Below are 17255 nucleotides of genomic sequence, written 5' to 3'. Positions count from 1 at the left end.
CCTGGATGCTATTCCCAGAGATATGGCACAAGTTCTCATTTCCTTCACATCTCTGCTCAGATGCAGACTCAACCTGGAGGCTTTCCTGACCACCAATGTAAAATAGCATCCCCTAAACCTCTAAAATGTTTGTCAGTTAATATTTGACACACCCAAAAGAATATACGTAGCATTTATATAATTATGAAAGCCTGCTTATAAAATAAAGCCCCGTGAGCCCACCACTGAAGAGCTAAAACACAGCTACTTCTGTTGGAGCTGCCTCTGCTCTCTGCCCCAATCCCATATTCCTCCCTCACCCCTATTCTACCACAGCATAATCACTACGGTGGATTTTCACCCTTTGCCCAGATTTATGTATTGCGTAGCATTTATCACTGCCCGACCTATTATACTTCTATTTGTTTGTGCATTTGCTATCTTTTCCCCCCAAAAATCTAAGCTCCGAAAAGCTCAAGGATGTTGCCTGTTTGGTTCTTTATTTTATCTACAGTGCCCGGTACATAGTAAGCCCTGAATAAATATTTACTGAATAAATGAATGGATGAATGAATGAATGTTCATGGTAGAAATTCTTTCTTATCCATGGTAGTCATTTCAAGGTAGGGGGTGAGGAGGAACTCTACCTTGACTTTTCTTTAAACCCTAATCTCCTGTTATCTGATGGGTCTTCCTACTTAGGAAGGGGACAGACCCAGTTCAACTTCTGCTGGGCCCCTTTGTTGCTGTGTGATGCTGAGAAAGTCCACTGGGACTCCTTTCTCTGTCAAATGAGAGAAACGATGGTATCTACTGAATGAAGGTCACATAGTCTCTGCTCAATAAGCAATAGTCAGTTTTTATACTCAGGTTCTTCCCTAGAATGTTATTCTAGTGGTAGATGCTAGGAGGGAGTGTTTTGGGCAGCACCTGTGGCTCTCTAATGCTGTGATCCTCTTCTGTAGGGAAGCGTATTAGAAGTAGGAGCTCTTTAGACAGCATCTGACCCTTCCCTACCTCCCAGGCCTGCACCCTCCACCCTCTGCCCCTTCCCTGGAATCTTGGTGGAGGTGATCTACATAATTCAGCGCAGTTGCTGGGCACCCCTAGTTCCCATGTATCTATTTTTATTCCATTTTTTCCTACCATGTCTTCAACCTCCCCCATACCTCCCCCCCCCCCACATACACCCATTCTCTGCTTGGTTACCTTGGTTATCCCTCTTCAGCCTTCAAGACTCAACCTGGATACCTCTGGAAGCAATTTCTCCTCACTGTACCCAGGCTGGGGTAGGTGTCTCTTCTGGGCTTCTCTCATCCTCCCCAATTCGATCATCCCCATTTAACTGCATCATATTTATTATTTCACTTTTCCCCTCAGGCTACAGGCACTTTGTCCCCGGGAATACCTTTCATCTCCGTGTCTCAGCTTCCAGACCATAGCGATGTCCCAAGCGTCGGTGGGGAGGGAATGCAGGGTCAGGTAACTTCTGTTCCATTTCATCACACAATGAAGATGTTGATGGGGACCCCAAGAAAAGGTGGTTTCCTGGTCTTAATATGAAGAATAGCTGTTCTTCTGAGCAATTGGCTTGGGTTTGTGCAGGCTTGAGAATCACACAACTTTCCAATTCGTCTTTTTCATGTTGGCTGCCAGGAAGCTGAGAGCCGGACAAGTACCTAGCAGATGGATGGGTCACCGTGGAGATAATTCTTTCTCTGATGTTTTATCCCTCAAACTCGATGGTCTTGTCTGTTTTCAGGAAAAAATCTCCTAAACCAACTATACCTTTGGTTATTTTTGTTGCATTTTATGTGTCACTGGAAGTGAGCTCAAGTCATTCCTAAAGGAAAGAAATGAGCTCAACATCTGTGCTAGTTTCTTTTTGCTGCTGTAACAAATCACCACAAACTTAGTAGCTCAAAATAATGCAAATCTACTATCTTACGCTTCTGGAAGTCAGAAATCCAAAATGGGTCTTACGAGGTTCAAATCAAGGTGTCAGCAGAGTTGTACGTGTTCTGGAGGCTCAAGGGAGAACCTGTTTCTTGCCTTTTTCAGCTCCCAGGGGATGCCTGAATACCCCAGTTTGTAGCCCCATGTCACTCTGACCTCTGCTTCCATCATCATGTCTCCTCTCTCTGACTCTCCTGCCTCCTTTTTAGAAGGACCTTTATGATTACATTTAGGGCTCATCTGGATAATCAAGAATAATCTCATCTCAAAATCTCTAATTTAATCACTTGCAAAATCTTCTACCACATAAACTAGCATAATCACAGGTCCCTGGGATTCCAGGGATTAGGAAGTAGATCTCTCGGGGGAGGGGGATTATTCTACTTCCCACACCATCCAACCAACCACCTAGCTAATTAAGTTATTTCTGAGGGCAAAGCAATACATGGTGATCTGGGATTTTCAGGTAGTAATTGTCTTTAAAGAACTTTTAATAGGAACAATAACCAAAAGTGAGATGGAACTTTCACTTTGGAAGATCAATCTTTCCAGAGAAATTGGGGTGTGATTCTAAGTGACTTGAAGGAGTAAATCGATCCTGAGTCCCTGTCTCAGTGGCCTCCTCCCTTTCCATTCTCCTCCCTCCCTCCCACCCCTCTTCCCCAGCTTGTTTTACCAAGAGGTACCTGGAGCCCTTAAGCAACTCCTTCCTGAGGTCAAAACCTGTGAGGTTTCCCAAGCATGCCCTGAAGCTGACACCTCTCCTCATGCTTTTGAAGCACTGCTGACACCCAGTTTTAATTAAGCAGCTGAAGAAGTGTTGTCTTGACAGAAAGTCTAAGATATTTTGAAATAAGTTCTTGGCAATTCAACTCCCAAGGGAAAGCCCAGCTTGCCTTTCTGGTTTGCTGTGTTTAAACCTCCTTTTGATGACTGTGAAAGTCTGACCTTCTCGGGCACTGTCAGCCAGGGTGCTTGGAACCATTGGCCCTTCTCCCTCATGTGATTTTCTTCATATTAATGCTCCCTGGTTGCCCTCAGCAACCTTCCTTCCCTCCCCAGCCTAGGCTTACTTGATCTGTTGAATCTAGTCACTCCAATCGATCAAGCAGACATTTCTAGATGTTGCAATCATATTCCAGACCCCAATCAGAACATAAAGCATTATAGGCATTATACGTCGTCTCTATTCCTGTAGTGCTAATTCTAGGCACTGCTGTGATGCAGAAATCCAGTGGTTCATTCCAAAAACAAAAAGCTTAAAAACTACGTTTCTCTTAAAAGATCACACTTTTCCAGACTCTATCTTGTCCTAAAGAGGAAAGTTTGGGGGCAGAGGTTGGTTTGAATCTCTTGCTTCACTTGTTGGGTGTATAACCTTAGCAAATTTCCTGAACGGATAAATTCCAGTTCCTTTATCTGGGGGTGAAATGAGGGCAAACACACACACACACACACACACACACAAACGTGGGCATGCTACACACCAGGACAGGTTTCTATGAGAGCAAAAATGTATTCCTGAAACTTGACACCTGCTACAAAACTTTCAGTAAGTACATACAGAGAAGCACGGACAAGTGAGAGCAGGGGTGGGGAGATTATATTCAGAATACTTGGGTTTATTTACCAGGTATATATTAGGACTTACCTTTCCTATATACCTCAGTTTCCTCATCAGTAAAATGGCCATAATAATGTGACCTTCAGGGGCTTCCCTGGTGGCGCAGTGGTTGAGAATCTGCCTGCCAATGCAGGGGACACGGGTTCGAGCCCTGGTCTGGGAAGATCCCACATGCCGTGGAGCAACTGGGCCCGTGAGCCACAGCTGCTGAGCCTGTGCGTCTGGAGCCTGTGCTCCGCAACAAGAGAGGCCGTGATAGTGAGAGGCCCACGCACCGCGATGAAGAGTGGCCCCTGCTCGCCGCAACTAGAGAAAGCCCTCGCACAGAAACGAAGACCCAACACAGCCAAAAATAAATAAATAAATTTATAAAAAAAAAAAAAAAAAAAAAAAATAATGTGACCTTCAGAGCTAGTTGACAGTTTGAATTAATTCATACTTGAATTAATTCATACCTGGCACATAAACAATAACTATTATTATCTTATTATTATTCTATAAGATGGATATAATCACCAGAGGTCTATGCAAAGGGCTGGGTGGCCGAAGTTCAATAAATGTGAATTGTCATTGTCATAGACAATTGTTCTGTGCATTTGAGGCTGGATTTAAGAAAATGATATCATGGTTAGTATGGAAGATTGGTACAGAAGACTTAAATTTGCTAGTGTAAAGTGGTGGAAATGTTCAGAGGAGTTTTCATATAGATGGAAACCGACTGGCACAAAGAGCATTAGAATCATGATTAAGGAGGCTGAATTAGATACCGAGGCAGAGATAAAGAATTACATCCATGCATCTGAACCTTTGCACTGCAGAAGATAAATGATACAAAGAATTCAAGAAAAATTGAGCTGATGTGAACATTTTGCCTTTTAGCTCGTCGAAAGCTAGTAGCGCTTTTTTTGGTCAATATTTACCTCCTGAATTGACAAATGGGAGTCAATACTTACTTCCTATTGTTAGTACATCTATTTTCTGTACACTACATGTAAGCGGCCTATACACACAGGCACCGATACATTAATAGCTATATCAATAGAAAATCAACAGTAATCATTTATTTTTAGTGGCCATCACCACTGAAACACCAACAACACAATACGCTCAAGACAAAGAGGAATGCTTAGTGTGATAGATGTCTGTGGATAATTGATTTAGGTTAACAACTTCCTTTCCTAATGGTGCTAATTGCGTTAATCAATGGGCTGATTTCATCAGAGGCTTTCAAAGGCCCATCCTGGACATTGCCAATTCTTCCTCTGGTTGATGAGTTAGTTCCCCACATGAAGACACCCAGGCTCGATTTATAATCGTCAGCAGAACTGTTTTAGTGATGACTTGCAGTCCAACCAAATAACCCGTTCAGCAGTGCATGGCCCTGTTAGAATTCTTGGACCAGGATAATTGGGTAGATCAGATCTGATGCAGTGGGTAGTTGGTGGTGGTGCTGGCGATGTGGTTTTGGGCTTCCCAGAATTTTCCCCCCTTAATATAGCCCCTTCGTTACCTCTGTGGGCACTTTACTCATCTTCACTCTTGTTGTTTTAGTGGACGATGATCTACACCAATAAACCAATAGAGATTCTCCTGGGAATTTATATCTTGATCGGAAGGACTCAAGGACAGGGGGAAAAGATATGCTTATAACACATTAATTTTAGTGGAGGCATCCAGACAAACCTGTCATATGCATACTTGTTCTCAAGCCTCCAGGAAGTTCCTGGTTCCTGAACACACCCATCAATCATCTTGAGTTCCCCCATATCCTTTTAAGCTTATGATACCCAGAGTCGGCTTCTGTTGCTTGCAATCAAATAGTCCTAAATGGTTCAGTCAAACTGGCTTTATCACCCATGCCAATTCCAATTGATTGGTAGTGACTATATGGAGTGTTGTGTTAAGAAGGATTCAGAGGATTCATGCAAGAACTGTGGAAAGAGTGTAGCACTCAATTAGCAATATCTACTTAGGGTAAGTGTGGGAGGGATGGAGTGGGGGTAGAATATTACTAATGCCAACTATATGCCAGGGACCTAAAGACAGAGAACACGGTGTTTAAGGGATAGGGGTCTAGAGCCGACATTCTCCCTCTTCCCAGCTGTGTGATCCTGGACAAGTCACTTAATTCCCTGTACCTCAGTTTCCTCTGGTGCACAATGAGGATATTAGTACCCACTGTAGGGTTGCTCTGAGAATGAAATAGGTTAATCACAAGTAAAGGACTTAAAACCATATTTGCAGCATGGTGGTGAGGGATAAATAAATGTTATCTGCTGCTACTGGTGTTGTGTCACTGCTGTACTTGGGGTGTAGATACCGGACATCTGAGCAGTGAATGAATGCATGGATAAACAGAAGAATGGATAAGTTACAGTTTTGAAGTAAAAGAGTCAATTCCAGAATATTCAGCACATTAGAGTCTGTGACCATTGCCATCATTTCCTTGACTGGGTTCTCAGAAGTTTTCATTGTTCTTCCAGGCACCTGTGTGCAATTTGGTCCCAGATTCCCTTGACTAGGTTCTCTATAGGAGTTAAAACCACATGATCAAATTCTCTCTCTCTCTTTCCACCCCTCATCAATGTATTTAAGCCAACATTCCTATTTAACATCTGTTACATATTTTTCTTTAAATAGATGATTTTGAAAAGATTTATTTCTAGCTGTTTCCTTTGGCTCATTACTAACATGTACTGTTATTGTCGTTGTCTTGATAACCCATTTCAGTCTTTTTTCTGAAGGAAAGGCCTTAAAGTATCCTGTTCTTCCTACCCACTTTCTACCCTCCACCTCGCTCAGGTCACATCTGTGGTCCTCATCGCTTCAGCAGTCCAGACCCTGCTTCCTGGAAATAGATCCTAGGGTAGATGGCTGCATTACCATGTTTTTCTTTTACCAATCTGGGGAGACCTGTCTGAGACACTGGCTCCTATTGACTTCTGATTCAAAAATGATTTCAACTCATTTTAAGCCCACACACGTTTATGTGGACTGATTTTGAAAATCAGGTTGTGGTTTTGAGTCCTTCCTTTCTTTCTTCCTCTCTCCCTCCCTTCCCTTCCTTCTTTTCCTTTCTTCCTTTCCTTTCTTCTTTCTTTCTCTCTCTCTCTCTTCCTTTCTCTCTCTCACTCTTTCTTTCTTTCTTGTCTTAGGGAGGTAAACATAGTTTCCAGGTCCAGATGAGTCTTTGAATTTAACCGTATCTCTATCCTGAAACAATTCCTCGAAGCTGGACTCTTAAAGGCTCACCTTCTCTTCTATGGCTAAATAGATTTACATTTTATTTTCAACAACTCAAAGGATATTTTTAAAGCCTTTGGAGTGTGGGCAATCTCATACCATCTATATTGGAAGAGAGTTGATGAGCAGACCATCCTAAGAAGCAGAAAGTCTAAATATATTTGATGATTGGCTGTGGAATGTGTTATTAGAACAGCAATTTTACCTTGTAAATTGGTTTTAGTTAATAATGAAATGATTTTGCATTTTCCACGTGTATGCTGACTCCACATGGGTGAAGGATCAGAGAGAGATTTGCTGGGTAGCAAAAACAAGCCCATATGGGGGTTTGTTCAAAACCCCACCAGGACTTGGCTCCCATAACATAATTTGTCACAGTATATTATAGTTTCCTGTAGACTTGTCTTTATCCCCCGCTAGATCAGGAATTTCAGGAAGCCATGGATTTACATCTGGGATACTGTAGTATCCCCAGGGCCTTACAATAATTGGTATTTGGTGGGTGGGCATTCCGAAAATTTGTTAAAAGGAAGCAAACAAGTGAGAAAACTAGCTATAGACAATCTTGCAAATAAGTACTTGGGAAATGACTCTGTTCATTAGGGATCATTGTAGACCGGAAGACTTTTGAACCATTTTTCAAGTTTCATATGGGTGGACCTTTTAGAATCTTAAGGGCTCTTACTGAGGTGGCTCCCGAGATCAGGATGACAAGCTTTTGACCGATGAGGCTGACATGAGTTCAAGCATGATTTTAGGTCACTATCCTCGCATTCTAGGCTCACTCTGAGAGGGTGGATTTCGGCCTGATTTGGGGGGGAATCTCCGCCTTGTTGAAAAACTGAAAGCCACATACTTCTTTCTCGTGGGCCATAAGAGGAACAGTGTGATGCCATACAGAAGAGGTTGGTCAAGCCCTCTCGTGCCCCTTCTCAGAGTGTTTTCTTTTTTCTTCTCTGTGAAGCCTGCCGTGAATCCACAGAATGTCACAGACCATGTGGGATGGTCCAGATCAAACCCTTCACCCGCTAGGAGGGGACAATCAGGGGGACTTCCTGCTGCTTTGATAGCAGTGCTCTGCTCTCCCTGTGCAGTTGTTGGCCTCTCTTTATTTCTCCATTTGTTCTTCACCTTCTGCACTCCTCGCAGGCTCTGGAGGACAGGAATTAATTTATGGTGCTGTGAAATGCGCTGGTCTTATCAAGGGATTACAGGTTAATACCCTGATGCCTCACCTCCCATACCTTTGGTCTTGGAGACTGTGTTTACAGTGCTGGTTTGAACTTGAGGGAGGGGGCGAGGTGAGGAAGAAGGCAATTACAAGGCTCCCAGTTGCCTGCTGACCTGTTTGAAGCAGGTAAGACTCACCCAGGTGTGGACAGGGGGACCCTCCACCCAGAGCCCTATCTCTGCAGGGAGATAAATTCACAGTTAATAAAGATAAGGGCCCCAGAGAAATGCCCTGAACTAGGACTGCATTGGCCGCCCAGCTGATCAAAGCCAGTTGTGACTAATTCTCTCAATGGGAAATTCTGCACGTCAGAGAAGGTTTGGGGTCATGGGGCTGGTGAGGGAAAGCCGCCCTGGCTAGAAATGGCTTTGAACCCTGCCTCTGTCACTTAATGGCCGCGGGATCTTGGGCAGGTGTCTTTACCTCTTTAAGCTTCAATCTGCCGATCTTCCATGTCCTACATCTTAGGTTCTCTTGGGAGGATGAACCATAATAATGTATGAAAAGCAACGGGCATCCTGCCCAACAGAGTTGGTATCCACCAAATGTGAATTCCCCTTTTCCCTATTCTTTCCTTTGAGACTCGGAAGGTAAATAGATGTGGTGTGCTTATATTCATTCATTCATTCATTCATTCATTCCTCAGACGTATTGAGTACTTACTAGGTGCCAGAATCCAGGCTTGGCCAAAGGGTATGGAAGAAAAATATTAGATGCTTTGTGAGGCTATGTCTAAAGAGGGAGGGAAATGTTAAGACTGATAGCTCTCACATACTGTGTTCACACTTACGACATGCCATGCTTTTCTCTTATTTGCTCATTGAATCCTCATAACAGCTCTCTGAGATAGATACCATTATTATCCCATTTTTTTGATGGAGAAACTGGGGGCATGGTCATTAAGTAACTTATCCCAAAAGCCACAACTAGTGTCAGAATGGAACTTTACACTCCAGCTCTTGTGTGGGAAACCACTCAGGTGTACAAGAGGGTAATTATTACCCATCGACCCTTGGAGATTTACCCATTTGAGGGCTGTTGGCAGATTTGGATGTCTCTCTACCTTTGCTAGTCCAAAGCAGGTGGTCCGTGGACCAGCAGTACTGACATTGCCTGGGAACTGCTTAGAAATTCAGATTCTCAGGCCCTGCCCCAGACCTGCTGAATCAGTCTCATTATGACAAAGTCCCAGGGGATCTGTGTGCCCATTGGAATTTGAGAAATGTTTGTCTATATGTGCAAATTATCCTTTCAATGGCATAATTCAAATACCAACTAGGTAGGACCCATGTTAACCTAACCCGGTTTGGTCCTTGTATAACCTTGAGGTAACTGGATTGGGAGGAAGCTTTGAGACACCTATAGGAAGTAACCCTGACACTGTTTTGGCCCCTCGTTTCTTTGACCCCTCAGGATTCTGCCACTACCTGCAATGTCTTCCCTAAGGTGGGCAGTGGGGATCAAACCCTCCTTGGCCTAGAATCTCACGAAATGCTTCTCAAGTAGGAAGATTCAGGACCCAACTCACAGATGTTCATTTCACTGGTCTGGGGCAGGCTTAGGACTCTGCATATTTAATAAGCACCCATGGATTCTGATGCCAAGGGTCCATGGATTACGCAGTTTGAGAATCACTGACCCAGGGCCCTGTTTCTTTCTCTGACATGCCTGACCAGAGATGCTGGCCTGCAGAACACACTCTTTTGTGGGCGTCGGTAGGGTTAAGATCAGGTCCTGGTCTAATTCTGCTTTGTTTCTCTTACCCTCAAGGAAGCATCCTGCAATGCAATTGAGGATGATGTGATATGAGTGATGATATGATAACCAAAGATCTTTTTAGAACATTATATAAAGGATCACTCAGCTCTGTAGAAAACTCTCCAATGGCTTCCCATTCACTTACACTAAAATCCTACTCCTTACTGTGGTCAGTAAGACCTTTTATGATATGTCTCTAGTCCCTCATTGACCTCACTTTCTACCAGGCTTTCTGGGCTCTCTCAACTTTAGTCTTACTAGTTGCCTTGCTATTCCTCTGACCTACCAAGCCAGTTCCTACCTTAGGGCTTTCCATGGGGTCTCCCCCAGGGCTTCATGGGCTCATCTTAGTTCGAATGTCACCTCCTCAGAAGCCTTCACGGACCTACTCTTCCTTGTCTTCATGGCCCTCATCACTATCTGCAATGATGTAAGTCATTTAGTTGTTTACCTCGTCACTATGTGTCTCTCCACGAGGCTGTCATTTCCATGTCTGGACCATTCCTATCTGCATCCCCAAGACTGGGAAGAGAGCCTGGCACACAGAGGCTGTTCCGTAAATATTTGTTGGATGAATGAATAAATGCACAAGCCTATTTTAATTTTTTAAGTAAATGATCCCCAAACTTTAGCAACTGAATGATTATTAGAAATTAATCATGTCTGATACTCCACATTGACCACCTTTCTTTAACATGTTTCTGTGAAGTGAGCACGCATTCCTTATAGGGCTGAGAATGGAGAATGGCCCAACCTTACTGAGAGTATTAGTCTGCGATTGCTGCTGTAACAAATGGCCACAGACACAGTGGCTTCAAACAGTGCAAGTTTACGATCTTACAGTTTTGAAGATCAGAGCTTCTAAAATCGAGGTATCCCTAGGGCTGCATTCCTTCTGCAGGCTCTACTGAGAGTCTTGCCTTTTCCAGCTTCTAGAGGCTGCTCACATTCCTTGGGTCATGGCTCCCTTCCATTCTTCAAAGCCAGCAATTGCATCACTCTGACTCTGCTTGTCATCATATCTCCTTCTCTGACTGACCCTCCTGCCTCCCTCTTATGAGGATCTTGTGATTCCATTGGTCCCACCCGGATAATCCAAGATAATCTCCCCATCTCAGGATCCTAAGGTTAATCACATCTGCAAAGTCCCTTTTGCCATGCACGGTGACATATTCCTAGGTTCTGGGGATTAGGATGTGGACATCTTTGCAGGGGACCATTGTTCTGCCCACCGTGCCACCTTTACTGGCTGAAAAAAAAGGATGATTTGAGGCGTTCTTGGAGCTGTTGCCTGCTATCTGGATCCACCATCACTCAGCCATCCTCAGGCCTCCCTCTCTGTCCCATTTCTCTCTGAGTCTCCTCCATTTCATTTCCTCCAAGAGTCCATCATCCTTCCTATACCACCTTTTTTTGGTACCCTTAGATTCTCAGGCAGTTCATGCTGCACAAATATTCATTGTCAAATTTTTTTCTTGGGGCAGGGATAGCCATCCTTTAGGATGTTAGTATTAACCACTGTCCATTTTTTAATTAATTAATTAATTTATTTATTTATTTATGGCTGTGTTGGGTCTTCGTTTCTGTGCGAGGGCTTTCTCTAGTTGCGGCAAGTGGGGGCCACTCTTCATCGCGGTGCGCGGGCCTCTCACTATCGCGGCCTCTCTTGTTGCAGAGCACAGGCTCCAGACGCGCAGGCTCAGTAGTTGTGGCTCACGGGCCCAGTTGCTCCGCGGCATGTGGGATCTTCCCAGACCAGGGCTCGAACCCGTATCCCCTGCATTGGCAGGCAGATTCTCAACCACTGCGCCACCAGGGAAGCCCCACTGTCCATTTTTGACGTGCCATCTTGTCACCAGTAGATTCTAAAAGTGCCATGGGATGGATACATAATATTTATTTCTGAAAGAACCCATATGAATTTTTCTCAGGGAAATTTAGTTTGTGTGACTTCTGCACCACCCACAGAGACATCTGAATACTCTCAGGAGGGTCACCAAACTAGACCAAGGTCTTAGAACGTCAGAGAATAAATAAGGAATCAATTCATCTCATCCATTACCTGAACAAATTGTTCCTTTTGTCCCCAGCCCACAAGGTGGATCCCAGGAGGGAACAGGAAGTGGCCTGAGAAAATACACCCAGCTCACTGGTCCTGTGGATGGCGCCCTCCCCACGCCCAGCAGTGGCAAGCTGGCTTGTGAGAAATACGTCTCGGTGGGCACCATTTTCTCCAGAGTCCAGCGGGGCAAACAGCAGTCCTGACGGAATTCGACGAAGAGCTTAGAAGTAAGTGGTGGCCCTAAAACGTTGCTCTCAAGGTGCCACAGTTCCAAAGTTCTGGAACCTTCTCTACCTCAGGCACTGCTGTCAGGCAGAGGCTTTTGAAAGACCAGGCGGGATTTGCGGAGAAGGGGTTAATTCTTACTGCTCTCGGGTCATCTCTCCTCAGAGCTCTTCATAATTCGTGAGATAACCTGGCCCCTGGTACGGTGTCAAAGGGGGTACTGTCTCCAGGCCTCCCGTCTCCTGCTCGTGGTGCTGTTATGCTCTGATTAGTATTAATAATTGATTTATACAGCACCTTTTACAAGCCTCTCTGCAGTCGGCCCCTGTGAGGACACACGCAGCACTTCCCTTCACCCCCAGATGATAAGCTGCTACCCAATGGGGTGGGAGGCAGCGTCAGGCGCCAGTCACCTCAGTGGCGCCGTGACGAGGAGACAGTCTGATGCAGGAAGTAAGGTGGTGCCTTATCTCCTCTGGCTGGGGTGGGGGAGTGGGCGGAGGTGATCCTGGGCCTGTTATTAATTCATTGAAGGATCAACTCTCAGAGAAACCCAGGTGAGGGAATTATCTTTTAGTCATGGGGCGAGGAGGGGCAATTTCCCTTAGGGTTGAGTTACCCCACTGTATAGATGAGAAAAAACAAAAAATGGCCAAGGCAGAGATGGAGTAAAGCCAAAGCATCTGTGAGTCACATTGGCATGTTTCATGGGGCTGCGTGCCAAAGTGAAGTTGAAGATGAGGTGGTTTTCCAAGGCTCAGGTCATTGGCCGCCATATTTTGTGGGGCTTGGGTTGCTTGTGTTACGTTTTGAGGCATTTTAGGTTGGTTTTTGGAGCTGAGGTTTTTCAGGGCCCCTGTGTGTGATCATTTGGATGTAGTTCGGCCAGTGTGAGTTCATTTAAGATCTCCAATTCCTTGTATTTTTGAGTGAATCCGCATCATGTACTTTAGGAACATGGGTTCTGGATTAAGTCAATTTCATGGTGGTCCATACAAATACAGATCCCCAGACTGACTTGCTGGGTGATTGTGGGAAAGTCATAGAACCTCCTTGAACTTCAGTTTCCTTATCTGGAAAATGGAATACTAATAGTACTCACTTCCCAGGGGTGAAGCACAGCACTGGTATGTGGTAAGTGCTCGGTAAAGATACGCTCTTAATTATTTTATCATCGTGATGGTCATCAATGTGTTCATCATCTTCATCAAATGGCGAGCCTCTCCTAGGAGAAATGAAACATCTTGGTGGATCATAAAGGAACTCAGTGTCCCAGAAAGGAGGCGTGAGACATACAGAGAGAGTTCTATGGTTGTTCAGACTGTGGTGCCACACTCCCTGGGAGGTCAGTGGGGAGGACCCAGACTCACCCCAGGGTCAAGGCCAAGTGCAGGAATGAGAGCTCTTGCGTGGCCAAATGGAAGAACTCAGAGACCAGGAATCAAGCACCAATTTCCAAGGAAGCCAGGCCATGTGGTGTGGGCTGAGCTGTAGCGGGAACTAGGACTTGCACAGAAATATCTAGATCAGGAGTTTCCAATTCTGTTCTACCCAACACCAGTCCACTGATTCACACTCCATGAACAAAGGGTACTGTGGCCAAGTAAGAGGGGAGACTGCAGCACACTCTACCTCCCTCTTGGAGAGCCACAAAGTTTGTAGAAGTCCTTCAGTAAAGAAATGGATTGAATTTGGTTTAACTCAATACTTTCCAAACCTATTTAACACTTTATTTATTTTTATTTTTATTTTTTATAAATTTATTTTATTTATTTTTGGCTGCGTTGGGTCTTCGTTGCTGCGCGTGGGCTTTCTCTAGTTGCGGTGAGCGGGGGCTACTCTTCGTTGTGGTGCGCGGGCTTCTCATTGCGGTGGCTTCTCTTGTTGCGGAGCACGGGCTCTAGGAGCACGGGCTTCAGTAGCTGTGGCACGCGGGCTCAGTAGTTGTGGCTCGCGGGCTCTAGAGCGCAGGCTCAGTAGTTGTGGCACACGGGCTTTGTTACTCCGCAGCATGTGGGATCTTCCCGGACCAGGGCTCGAACCCGTGTTCCCTGCATTGGCAGGCGGATTCTTAACCACTGCGCCACCAGGGAAGTCCCCAACACTTTATTTTTATTTTTTTTTAACTGAAGTATAGTTGATTTACAACGTTGCATAGTTTCTGGTGTACAGCAAAGTGATTCAGTTATACATGTATATAATTATATAAACTTTTTCATATTCTTTTCCATTATGGTTTATTACAGGATATTGAATATAGTTCCTTGTGCTATACAGTAGGACCTTGTCATTTATCTATTTTATATATAGTAGTTTGTATTTGCTAATCCCAAAGTCCTAATTTATCCCTCCCCCACCCCCTTTCCCCTTTGGTAACCATAAGTATGTTTTCAATGTCTGTGAGTCTGTTTCTGTTTTGTAGATAAGTTCATTTGTGTCATATTTTAGATTGCACATATAAGTGATATCATATGGCATTTGTCTTTATCTGACTTACTTCACTGAGTATGATAATCTCTAGGTCCCTCCACGTTGCTGCACATGACATCATTTCCTTCTTTTTTATGGCTGAGTAGTATTCCATTGTATACATGTGCCACATCTTCTTTATCCATTCATCTGTCCAAACCTGTTTAACACTTGAATCCCTCCTTCTATTTTGGTGTGATTTCATAAAATAACACATACTTTCCCTGGGAGAGACTGATTTAGACCAAGAGAATTAGAGAAAATTGTCTTCTCCAAGGCTGGAAAAAAAAAAGAAAAGATTTAAATCTTTTTAAAATCTGTGTTTTAAATGTATCCTACGTGAATATCATTTTTTAAAACTTGTAAATAGGCTCACCACCACTTCTAAATGATTGCTATTGTTGCTGGAAGTGTTCATCTGAGATTCTGCAGCTATTTTAAATGGCTTACTTGAAGGATGAAGAATAGGAAATAGCTATGTTCACAATATCTGATAATACCAATACTATTCATAATAATGTTGATCCAATAGTAACGATAATCCGTCATGGCTACTGTTTATGAAGTCCTGTCTGTATGCCCTTCCTACACTAAGTGAGAAGTATGTATTATCTCATCGAGTCCTCCAAAGGGGAGACTGATGCTCATAGCGGGTGTGTAGTTTGCCCCAAGTCATCACTAGAAGGTAGCAGGGCCAACATTTGAATCCAGGATCAACCCTCAGAAAAAAGCAAAGGCAATCACGCTGCCACCCCGCATGGACCCTCTAGCCCTTCATTTCTATCAACATCCCGAAGGCTCCCAGAGTGACTCAGAAGGGGTCACATCTATTGTCAGGAGCCAGGGCTGCCCTGAGTCATTGGAAGCTGAGGCCCAGATCACTTAAAAATCTTCCCAGCTTCCTGCTTGGAAGCCTCATGAGTCACTGAAAGGCTGCGTGTGGTTTAGGCACCGCCGAGGTGGATGGCAGCAGGTCTCATGACCCTGCTGTGTCACACGGACCTTGTCCTCTATGTGCCAGACCCAGCTGGGTGTTGTCCGGGTGTCGCTTTCATTTTCTGAGGCTCACACCGCAGCACACGCAGAGTCTTTACACATGCAAGCGTGTGATCTACTGTACGTGAAGGCCCAGCACACGGACCAGCTATTCCGGTTTGTGGGAGACTGTCCTGGTTTTAGCACCGAGAGTCCCACATTCTGGGAAATCCTCCAGGCTCTGGCAACCCAGGGCAGCTGGTCACCCTAAATAGAGGTTGACAGGTAAGCCTTGTCTAAAGGCAAGAGGCCCTCAAAAACAACCCGTGTAACAGAAAATTGCAGTTGAAGGTGGCAAAGTCCGTTCTGACTTTGAAAAACAACAGGAAAAAAAAATCCAACAGTCTTCTTTATTAAATCCAGCACTTTCTTAATTCAAAAAAGGGCTTTTAAAATGATATCCTTCTACTCCACCATGATGCACTAAAATGATCGCAATACTAATAGCTATCTTTCGAGTGTGTTTACCATGCTCCTTGCTGGCCCTTGACATAGCACTTCATTGAATTTGCACAACAAACTCATGAGGTAGGAGCTACTTTGATGCACAGCTGAGACTCAGGCAAGGTCACTTGTCCAAGGTCATAGGTAGGCAGTGCCCACTTGCAGGCAGCTAGGACTCAGGGGACCTGTGATCAGGTCCCAGGCCCCACCCCCTCAGCCATCCCACTCCGTGTGATAGAGATGAGCACTTTGAGAATGAACACTTTGGGGTCTTAATCATGCCAGAGTGCAAGCTTCCTGAGGGCAGCTTCTCTTTTGTCAGTGTATCCTCAGAGTACCTAGCACGGGGCCTTAAGCATAATAGATGCTCAATCAATGTTTGCTAAACTTGACTGAAGTGAAAAAAATCTGATTCTCTACACAGAGCAAAAAATATTTTGCAGAAGGCCTGGTCTGTTTCAAATGGGCTGTTTCCTTTATTTCTCCACTAGGATAAAAGCTGTTTTAATAATGCCTGTCTCCCTACTGGATTATAAGCTCATATATATATGTAATATAATATATATTAGTAATATGTTAAAATATATTAAACAGAGGATTATAAGCTCTCTTATTTATACATTATATATAATATGTGCATGTATTATTGTTATATGTAAAACTATAAGGACAAGCCCATACTGTGCTATTTGTGGCAAGATCCTGGCTGCTAGCAGAGTGCCTGGCACAGAGTAGAGGCTCAATAAATATTTGGTGAATGAAAGAACGAATAAGTATAGGCTGCCCAGCAAGAAAACAGTGGATAGAGAGAGCTTTGTTGCTCCGAAGGAAAATTCTCCAGCCACTTTTAAAACAATAAATGGGTCTTTTCTGAGTCCAGTAATTTTGGTACCAAGGGTGGGACTGCCTCAACTATGAGATTATTATCTGTGGGTTCTTGTTTCACAGCAGACAAAAATGTGAGCACACTCTCCACCTTTTTTTTAAATAAATTTATTTATTTATTTATTTATTTATTTTTGGCTGTGTTGGGTCTTCGTTTCTGTGCGAGGGCTTTCTCTAGTTGCGGCGAGCGGGGGCCACTCTTCATCGCGGTGCGCGGGCCTCTCACTATCGCGGCCTCTCTTGTTGCAGAGCACAGACTCCAGACGCGCAGACTCAGTAGTTGTGGCTCACGGGTTTAGTTGCTCCGCGGCATGTGGGATCCTCCCAGACCAGGGCTCGATCCC

The 17255-nt window shown here is 44.3% G+C and overlaps 2 long non-coding RNA genes across 2 annotated transcripts in view; one reads left to right on the top strand and one right to left on the bottom strand.

Moving 5' to 3' along the window:
- Window positions 1-1168: 1168 nt before the first annotated feature.
- LOC309639543 overlaps window positions 1169-17255 on the bottom strand; it is a 29708-nt gene continuing 13621 nt past the window's right edge. Inside the window, exons 2-3 of the long non-coding RNA XR_014251723.1 lie at window positions 3963-17002; window positions 1169-3639 (exon numbers count right to left, since the gene is read on the bottom strand). This is a non-coding gene — a long non-coding RNA (uncharacterized lncRNA). The remainder of the gene's footprint in view (window positions 3640-3962; window positions 17003-17255) is intronic.
- LOC309639549 overlaps window positions 12004-17255 on the top strand; it is a 79328-nt gene continuing 74076 nt past the window's right edge. The window contains exon 1 of the long non-coding RNA XR_014251729.1: window positions 12004-12080. This is a non-coding gene — a long non-coding RNA (uncharacterized lncRNA). The remainder of the gene's footprint in view (window positions 12081-17255) is intronic.

Source organism: Balaenoptera physalus, assembly GCF_965194825.1.
Source record: "Balaenoptera physalus genome assembly, chromosome: 12".
Lineage (NCBI taxonomy): Eukaryota > Metazoa > Chordata > Mammalia > Artiodactyla > Balaenopteridae > Balaenoptera > Balaenoptera physalus.
This window is presented reverse-complemented; position numbering and strand designations above follow the sequence as displayed.